The sequence below is a fragment of the Mus pahari genome, chromosome 7, assembly GCF_900095145.1.
Source record: "Mus pahari chromosome 7, PAHARI_EIJ_v1.1, whole genome shotgun sequence".
Lineage (NCBI taxonomy): Eukaryota > Metazoa > Chordata > Mammalia > Rodentia > Muridae > Mus > Mus pahari.
The window spans coordinates 40,862,545-40,873,665 of record NC_034596.1 but is presented as its reverse complement, the minus strand read 5'-3'; the positions used below and the strand labels follow the sequence as shown (position 1 = coordinate 40,873,665).

At 33.5% G+C, this 11,121-nt stretch overlaps 1 pseudogene; it reads left to right on the top strand.

Annotated features, from left to right (window-relative positions):
• The first annotated feature begins 1,325 nt into the window (after positions 1 to 1,325).
• Positions 1,326 to 1,506, top strand: LOC115064502 (annotated as a pseudogene).
• Positions 1,507 to 11,121: the final 9,615 nt, after the last annotated feature.

Here is an 11,121-nt window from a genome sequence, read left to right as displayed (position 1 = left end):
TGCCCTAATGTTTTCATTCTTGATCACTGGATCTAATGTATCATGTGAAATAAACTATACTAAATATACCTGGAGTGATGTTGGGGAAGTGTCCTAGAGTGTTATGATTAAGCTTCCATCTGCCAACAAGTATATGACTGGGGCTTAGGATTTTCACCAATGATTCTTTAAGTCAATCTCTGTATAGTGGGAAGGAGATTATAATTTTATATAAAAACTTGTTGAAATATACATGCTTTTTGATAATTTACCCCTTTATCACATGATAAATACATAAACATTTCTGTATAAATGAAACTAGTTTACTCTGTAAATGATAATTTTTTAACTAGCCTCTCTAGTAATGCTGTATTTCTATGCTACAAATAAAGTCATAATTTTGTATATAAGTGATTACTGATAAAATAAAATATTTAATCATTGTTATAGGAAGCAAAATAAACTAAAATTAGCCAGTTATTTATAATATGTGTGGTAGTTTGAATTAGAAGTGTCCTCAATAAACGTTCTTGTTTTTAAGCTTGGTTTCTAACTGTCAGTGCTAATTGAAAGTTGACTATATCCAGAGCACTCTGAACTAACAAATAGATCAATCTGTTTATGGATACAAACTTATCACCATTGAGAGGAGGATCCTCAGAGGAGAATTTAGATGTTGTAGCCATGCCCTGAAAAGTTTACACTCGTTCCTTTCGGCTTTTGTGTGTCTTATACACCACAAGGTGACCAAGTTTATTCTCAATGCTTTTCTGAAATGATACTTTGCCTCACTATGAGACAGAACAAATGGAGCTGGGCAATCATAGACCTAAGCCTTTGAAACCATGAATCAAACTACATACTTTCTCCAAAAAGCTGTTTTCATGAGGTAGTTTGTCAGAAATGAAGGTCAAACTAGCACAGTAAATATAACCTTTGAATGATTCATATATTATCATAATAACTACAGTATTTATATATCATAGCTGAAATAATAATGGAAGATTAAGTAAAGATAGTCTCACCCTGTCAAAATGCTCTGACTTTGTAGATTAATATATACCTTAAATAATATAGTAATAAAATAACTAAATATTATAAAATAAAATATTCAAGCTAACAAAATAAATACAATATCATGACATTACAGATACAATGAATGAGTGTCCTAATATGAACATGTTTGGCTACCTAGTAAATACTTAATCACATTTAACAAAGGAAAAGAGAATTTAACTAGAAATAATGATAACCACACTGTGTTCTTGTCTTTAATATGAATGTATTATATCTCAGAAATAACTATTATTTATGTTAATATCACCCTTTAATCACTATAGTTTAAGATAATAGTGAATATTTACTACAAATATATCTGTTCTTATCAGTTTAATGTCTGATACATCCTCTATCTGAGGACAATATATTAAATGGATTTTTGGAGTTAGGAGTTGGAATAGGAGCTTGCTCCGTCCACTCCACGCATTGACCTGTTATTGCAGTACCTCCACGAACAGTGCAACCACCTGAGGGAATAAAAAGGAAAAGGAAAAAAAAAAGAAAAAAATATTTACTACAAGTCATATATATTGAATTTAACTCTCTAAAGTGTTATTGTAGAAAATTTGAATTTTTCTAATGCAAAACTTTGTACAATTATAAAACCAATTGTTATGGCTCTTTATAAAAGTAGCAGCTCCCCAAAAGAGAATAAGTTATGATCCAATAATTGGATAGCTATTTATTTATGGCAACAAAACAGTAAGATTCCAAACAAGAATTTTAAAATGTGAACCTTATCAATTCCTGTCACATGAAATGCCACACGAATTGTCTGAACTTCTGCACCAATTTCGATTTTGCTCACATATTATCAGCATATCCTAGACACATAGATAGCACACATTAAATTAAACTGATTGTGTAGGATACTTCCTGACTGAACAGAAGGTAGTTTTTCACCTGAAACTGGACTGATCATTTTATAATTGATAAAGATGGACTCAAACAAAAAGCTTCTGCCCAAAGTATTTTTTTAAATAAAAGAGAAGATTTAAAGGTAACATTTATTTTTTCTTTTTACTTCTTATTTTACTAGATATTTTATTTGCTTACATTTCTCTCAGGAGACAGCTATATCAGGCTCCTGTCAGCAAGCAATTGTAGGCATCCAAAATCGTTTCTGAGTTGGTGACTATATATGGGATGAGTCCCCAGGTAGGGGTGTCTCTGGATGGTCTTTCCATCAGTCTCTGCTCCAAAGTTTGTCTCTGTATCTCCTATCACGGGTATTTTATTCCCCTTTCTAAGAAGGAATGAAGTATCCAGACTTTGGTCTTCCTTCTTCTTAAGTTTCATGTGGTCTGTGAATTGTATCTTGGGTATTCTGAGCTTCTGGACTCTTAACAGTAAGTGTATACATGTGTGTTCTTTTGTGACTGGGTTACCTCACTCAGGATGATATTTTCTAGTTCCATCCATTTGCCTAAGAATTTCATGGATGCATCATTTTTAATAGCTATGTAGTAATCTTTTGTATTGATGTACCACATTTTCTCTACCCATTCCTCTGCTGAAGAACATCTCGGTATTTTCTAGCTTCTATTATAAGGCATTTCATAAAGAGGACATATAGAAAAATGATTTACTTGTACACTCATAGTTATATAATTTTATCTGACACAGGAGAAAACTTTTTAACATAGATAATCATCAAACCCCTAAAGAGCTGCTATGTTCACAAATCATTTTCAATATATCAAAACTACCCATCTGCCCCTATTGATTTATTGATTTAGAACATGTTAATTAATCTTGTTACTCTTTAACTGCTATGTCTCCTGATAAGTCATCAATAAAAGTAAAATATGATTATTGAGAAACTATACACTATTTTCCTTTATAATCATATTCAAAATTTTGAAACACTTTTGGTTATACCCAAGTCATACCCAAATAATGAGTTTCACAAATTCTGTAGAACACTCTTTTCTTAAGTGTTCTTACTTTAGTAAATCATATGAATCTAGAGATTAATCTCTTTCATGCAATTTATTAGAATATAAATTATTAAAGTGTGTATTCTTGGTAATCTGAGATTAGCCAGTATCTTGTACACTATAATGTTTTCCTTTCATCAGTTTCCCCTCTACAAGCTCCCTCCTCCCTTCTCCCTTCTCCTTGCCTCTCTGAGGATGCTCCTTCACCTGCCCACCCACTCTTGCCTGAAGACTGCCTCATCTAGGGATCCATCCCATCTGCTGACACCAAATCAATGAAATATTATTGAGTGATAAAAATAAGCATGCTATGAAAGTCAAAAATGGACATAGATGACTTAATATTAGATTTGTAAGTGGAAGCAGTAAGATTGAAAGAATAGCTTACATACAATTTTGATTATGTGACATCTTAAGAATGGTAAAACAATTGGAATAAATGAGAATGAGAATATACATGAGTTTAAGACAGAGGTCAATTCTGACTAAAACTTAGGATTTTAAAAAATACATTGGTATGGAGAAATCTTATGAGGGAAGAAAGAATGTGACAGTGATAATGACTTTGTTTTCAATAAAACAATTTCAATGGCAAAGATGGGGTAAGAGATTTTTATCTACGACATTTTTGGAAGAGAATGGAATCAAAAAATAAAAATAAAATAAGAATTGAATACACATAAATAAAATTTTATGGAAATTTTAAGTGAGAAATTATACATAAATATATTTTCAATTTAATGAAGTTGTTTTTAACTGGGTTAAATCTATAATATACTATGCTGTTAACTTTGTCTCCAAGTCCAGACTGAATCCCCAAGCTTGAATCCTCATTAGATAAAAGTTGGTTATATAAAATAGGTTGTTATGATAGATAGATGCTAATATAATCTGACACATAACCTTGAAGGACATGGAAACTTAGGTACATAAAAAGATAACAGTGTTGCATGTCCATTGTCCATACAGAATGTATGAACATGAAGAATGTAGCTCATTTATGACAGCCAATTCAGAAGAAATAAATCTTGTTAAGAAGTAGATTTGGACTTCAATATTTCAAAAGTATGAGATAATAAAACTCTGTTGTATAACTCATCCAGGGAGTGCAAGTTTATTATGAAAGCTTTATCAAACTAATACAGATTCTAATGAATTATATTCAAAATAAACAATACAGAATTAAGCATTTAAGTTCCCATGTGGAAAAGTTTACAAATATACAAGAATAAGCTAGAATCACCCATCTAGTATGGATTAAAGTTGGATGCAATATTGAGAATTCATGTTACTTAGGCAGAATTTCATTTAGAAATGTTTGTCGCTACATATACATTTTCAGATATGCATTTACTAACAAATTTCCTTTATTAGAAAAGGGGTCAAGAAAGAGTTACATTCAGTAATAATAATCAAGACTAGGGTCTGGATTTAGCTGTCAAGCTATTTGCACCAAAGCAGCAGCAACAACAGCAAACCAAACAGGGTTCTTTAAATAAATGGTTGATCTTGTAAATAAATAGGATCTTATAAGCTTGCCTTACCTGTCAAATCAAAAGAGTAAAGGAACAAACATACACAGACACATAGGTTATGGCATACAAGAACCAAGTATAAGATCTCCAACTGGCTAAAACTGGAACAATTCAAGTATAGTAGCTAAAGTAGTTATGTGTTACAATGTAAAATAATATAATCCACACTGATAAAAATAACAGAATAAATGAGGGAAGAGAACAGCCTCTAATGAAGAATTTGAAGATTATTTTAGTACATATGTTTTCGTAGAAAGGAGAATTTTCATTCATTCAATGTGAGTATAACATAGTGATTTTCTTACAGTGAGTTGAATATGAAAAAGGAAAAGAATAAATTTATAATGGAAAAAACTTAGAAAGACTACTACATCGGTTATTTTGTTTTCATTTCTTGAGGGGGATATATTTCTCAACTTGAGGCTATACTATAAAATATATAAACTTCTTGCCAATACAATTGTCAAAAACAAAATTAGAGTACTGAAAGAAATAGTTAGCGGCTAATAGCACTCCCCATAGCTGTTGCAGAAGACCAAGGTTTGATTCCCAGCAATCATGTGGCAGTTATCAACTGTCTGTAACTCTAGATCTAGGTGATTAATACACTCCTTTGTCTATGTGGGCACTGTGATATATGGTTCCCAGACCTACATGCAGACAAACCACCATACACATAAAATTTAAAAAGAAACGGAAAACAAAAGTAGAATATAAATTTTCATTCCAGGAGAACACTGATCAGGAATAGAACCCAGATACAATGTCAGAACTAATATGAGATCCTGGAACAGAACTGATATATTATGCAAAATGAATGAATCATGAATAAAATGTGGACTTGGCTCAATAATTATTTGGCAATTGGGTCTTGTTAAGTACAATGAATACTTTGTAGTAGCATGACATGCTAAAGAGGGAAACTAGTATGACATATATGCCAATTTTTCATAACTTCTCCATAAATATAAAGCTATTTTTAAATACACTTTAAACTATGTAAAGACAAAGAAAAATTACCACAGAGAAAAAATGTTTTTCCTACCAGTACATAAAACTAGGAGAAGGTAGCAGGGTAGTTTCAGGGTTTGGAAGTGAAGAACTAGCAAGCATCATGTCTCCATCTAACAAAGGCCAACTTTAAAAATGATCACATGACGAGAACTTTGTCAGGTGAAGTAAAACTAAAGTTATTTGTCATTATCTATCTATTTCTCAAGAGTAATAAAAGATGATTTTCAATCGGCAAGGAACATACTAGAGAAGATCAATAAAACTTAGGCAATAAAAATAACTTCTGAGTATTTCATCTTAGAATCTATATTGTTTCCAGGAACATGTATTAAGAAATGTACAAGGAACCACTAACTAGGTATTTGGGGCTCTTCTAACAGATATGAATTAAATAGATCCTGTACTTCTGCATTCATTTCTTTCCTAATTGTTACTTCACATGACAATTAGCAACTTAAGTGAGAAAGGAATTATTCTGCTCCACAATTTGAGGATTCAGACCAGTCTAGCAGGGAAGGCACAGGAATGGAATGGCTCATGGTATGGTAGCAGGGTCACAAGGTTGCTTGTTATAATCTCTGCAGTTCCAGAAACTAGAGAAAGAGTGACATGGATGAAAGTAGGACTGGTCCTAACTGCTACATCCACTCCAGTAGTGACTAGCGCAACAGGCCCCAAAAACCGTGGCACTGTCCGGAGGCGAAAAGTTCACAGAAACTTAGTCTCCTGGAATCGTGGCATCCTGTCTAACAAATGCTCCAATGTCCTTGCATTAGTTGGTAAATAGATCCGTGTGCTTTCCCTTAATACTGCTTTATTATAAGTGCTTCTAAGGATTGAATTTTTGACATATAGCTAAGTTAGATTCTTCACCAGTCCTAGGCAGTCAGTCCTTGATCCGACCTTGGGCATGGATAGTTAAGTCACTGCCCTACACAGGAATTTACCATTCTCTAGGAAGAAGGAAGTTTGTGATCTAAAGAGGAACCAGAGTAGATACTTAGAACCATAGGTAGCTGAGTTACACCTATACATAAGTATTTACAGTGGCATGAAGCCCTTGCCTGTGGCTTCTCAGTTTAAGCTAATTTTAGGTGGAGCTGTTTTTGATCCCAGCTGTTAACATTGAATTTTATCCCAGTTGGTTCCTGACAGTCCTTCTGTGTTTCCATTCCTCTGTTTTGTGAAATTTCCCTATTTTCTTCTGTATAAAAAGTCTGATGCTTGCCTTGTCAAATTACATTCTGATTCAGCACACTCTCCTGTCTGTGTCTGTCTGTCAATTCTGCCGACTCTTTGCCCACCTGTAACCGAACCCGAGTTTTGCCCGTGGATCGAGGACCCAAGTGAGGTCAGTCTGTGGCACCTAAATCTATAAGAAATACCTCAGCAATCTATTTCCTTTAGCAAGCCTCAACTTCTTTAAAAAATCCACAACCCAAATATTTAATATCACCATGTGACTGAGTGTTCAGACACATAAGTCTATAAAAAACAACACACACTCAAACTATAATGACTACCTAAAATTTTAAAGATGAAACATTTTAAGAAAGTGAACTGTAAAACTTAATTGCAAATAAATAGTTAAGTATTGGCTGGAGAGATGGCTCAGTGGTTGTGAGAACTGACTGCATTTCCAGAGGTTCTAAGTTCAATTCCCAGCAACCACATGGTGGCTCACAACCATCTGTAATGGGGTCCAATTCCCTCTTCTGGTGTGTCTGAAGACTGCCATAGTGTACTCATAAATAAAAGTAAACAAATAAACAAACACGTTAATTGTAACTCATTGGATTAGAATGAATAAATATAAAAGAAAATATATAACAGGTCAAATATATCAAAAATTAAATGTCATTTATGTATTTAATACTTTCATCCATATGAATTACTTTATTAAGCTAGTATTTACCATGTGTTAAGAAAAAGTTTAAGTGTGAAAATTATTTAAAATATATAAAAATGAATTATACACACACATACACACACACACACACACATATATATATATTTTTACTCAACTTGTCATAGTATGAAATGTAGACATGTGGGTTTATAAACTATCAGTTTCACATGTACTACAAATAGACTTTGGAAGAATTTTTCAGCACTAAGATGATGCATTACACTCTGAAGGAAATTGAATTAAAGATATTAGAAGAGAATGTTAAATCTTACTAGCTCTCATTAAATTTAATAAAATGTTTTGAGATACCCAGAGAAGTTTTTTATTTTTTCTTCAATGAAATGTGTGAATGCAAATGCATAGCTGCTGCAGGAAGTAAGAATAGTTTGTGGTGGTATCCTCAGACATATGTACCACTTTCCCTCAGATTCAGGAATCAGTAAAAAGCAGCAGTCTGTAACAGGGAAAAAGACCGAGACGTTCCCTCCTGGTATGGCATAGCCAAAGCAATCATGGTTTCACTGTGTAGTAACTACTGCAATGAGCTTCCACAAGACTTGGTCTACCAACAGTTAAGCAAATCAGGAGGAGCTTCCTGATTCCTATTGCTCTCTGCTGAATTATTGACTACTGATAGACCTTCCTTGATATGGGCACCCATTGTCTTCATTTATGAACATACTAAAGAGCCTACCAGATTCCAAAGACTAGTTCCCAATTAATAGTGATACAGAAGGTCTTGGTTCTCTTTTGGGCCCAATGACTTTCCTACCCATGTGCTTTGAACATGTTTCAGTACCAGGGCTGAATCTTCTCCTGTGGAGCAGGCCTGTAGTCTAATCAAGAGACTGTTTGCTTACTCTTATAAATAGCCTTACCACTATTGTACCAGTGGGCACTTCTTGCCTGACATGTCAGTGTCATCGTAATGTTGGATTAAACCATGTTCTCTGGTCATTCGAGCATGGGTTTTAGGAGCTGACAATGTTTCCTTTTTCCCCCAGGCTGCCTGGGCAAATAGCATAAGTAGTAGACTCTGCTGAAGCAAAGACATTAAGAAAGTCACACTCATGCATAGGAATATAGATTTTATAAATAATAACCATGTCATTAATATCAATTTATTCTACATATTTATTCACATATATTTATATATTATATAAAGTTATAAATATGTAAGATTTATTTATATAATTTTAAATAAAAATTTTAGTTTAGCATTTGAACAAAAAACTATATTAAATTAGTTTAGCTGAAGAAAAAGCCTTTGATAAAAATACAATACACTTTGATGATAAAAGTGCTGAAAGGACTAGGGAGAATATGGACCTACAGCAACATAATAAAAGTGACCTGGAACAAACTTACAGAAACTATTGAGCTGAATGGAGAGAAACTCAAGATAATTCCATTAAAATTGGGAACCAGACAAGGTTGTCACTCTCTCCATACCTATTCAATACAGTTCTGTATGACTTAGCTAACAACAAAGCAACTGAAGAAGATCAAGGGAAGAGAAATAGGACATAAAAAAGTCAAAGTATCATTTATAGATGATATGATTTTCTAAAATTTTCATTCTGAATCTCACAGAGATGATAATCACTTTCACCAAGATAGCTGGATACAAAATTAATACACACACACACACACACACACACACACACACACACACAAATCAGTAGCTCGTGTATATTCAAGATGCTAATAGACTAGGAATGAAGTCAAGAAAACAGTAGTCTTCATGATATATTTTGGGAGTACCTCTATTCTAGCAAGTGAAAGACTTGTATAATAAAAAATTAAGATATAGAAGAAAGAAATTAAAAAGACATCAGAAAATGGAAAAATCTGCCATGCTCATGGATGAGTGGGTTTAATATGGTCCTACCATAAGCAATCTCCAAATTCAATGCAATCTCAATTCAATGTGTAAATATTTTTCATAGAGCTTGAAAGGATAATTTTTAGCTTCAGTATGGAAACACAATAAAACCTAATATAGCTAAAACAATACTGAATAATACAGGAAGACAGCATCTTCAAAATGGTGCTGGTCAAAATGTATATTTTCCTATAAAGAAATTTAAATAGACACATACTTATCACCCTGCACAAAACCAAGGTCAAAAATGGATTAAATTACTCAATTTAAAACAAGATGCACTAAATCTGTTAGAAGGGAAAATGGGGAATTTGAACTTTATGGCACAGGAAATGACCTGGACAGAATAGCATGGGACTGGCACTAAAATTAACAATGGATAAATTAGACCTTTTTGAACTGAAAAGCTTCTGTATGTCAAATTATACAATTATTCAAACAAAGAAAAAGGACACAGAATAAGGAAATGTTTTACTCAGCTACACATCTGATTAAAGGCTGATATTTAAAATATATAAATAATGCCAACATTATATATTTATTTATGGTTCTATTTTAAATTGGGGTACAGATCTAAACAGAGTATTCCCAAAACAGGAAACACAAGTGACTGAGAAACACTAAAAGAAATGTCGAACATACTTTTTTCAGAGATATCAGTTCTTCGGGAAGATAAGAATCAATTTAACCTCTAAATGTAATTTTAACACACCTGAGCATATACAAAAAAAGATACTTCATCTTACCACAAAGATTTGCTTAACTATTCTCATTGCTGTTCTATTCATAAAAGCTAGAAACTGTTAACAGAGTAGGTTTCTCTCCATAGATAAATGGATAAAGAAAGTGGTATATTTACACAGGGTAATATTCCTAAGTTATTTTTTTAAAATGAAATTTGAAGTTAAATGGATAGAGTTAGAAACAGTCATCTTAACTAAGGTAACCAAGACCCAAAAGACAAATATGGCTTGCATTAGTATGTATGTGTATGTTGGCTAGTAGGTCTTTGATAAATAGGCTACAACTCATGTAACCACAGAGGTTAGGGACTACGGGAGAAAATTGAATCACTCTTCATAAGAAAAATATTCATTCAGATTAGATTTCCATCCACATCTATAAAGAAAACTATAAATGAAATGTTGCTTGTTATAAAATTCCTTCCAATTCTGTCATTTTTGCATACATAGTTAGAATTCAATCATTATACTAAACACAAGAAGCCAGACACAGAAAAAATGTTCAACATCCTTAATCATCAGGGAAATGCAAATGAAAAACAACCCTGAGATTTCACCTCACACCAGTCAGAATGGCTAAGATCGAAAATTCAGGGGACAGCAGATGCTGGCGAGGTTGTGGAGAAAGAGGAACACTCCTACATTGCTGGTGGGATTGCAAGCTTGTACAACCACTCTGGAAATCTGTGGTGGTTCCTCAGAAAATTGGACATAGTACTACCGAAGGATCCAGCAATACCTCTTCTGGGCATATACCCAGAAGAACTTCCAACTGGTAATAAGGACACATGCTCCACTATGTTCATAGCATCCTTATTTATAACAGCCAGAAGCTGGAAAGAACCCAGATGTACTGGATAGCTTTGTGTCAACTTGACACAGCTGGAGTTATCGCAGAGAAAGGAGCTTCAGTTGGGGAAGTGCCTCCATGATATCCAGCTGTAAGGCATTTTCTCAATTAGTGATCAAGGGGGGAATGTCCCTTGTGGGTGGTGCCATCTCTGGGCTGGTAGTATTGGGTTCTATAAGAGAGTGGACTGAGCAAGCCAGTGGAGGC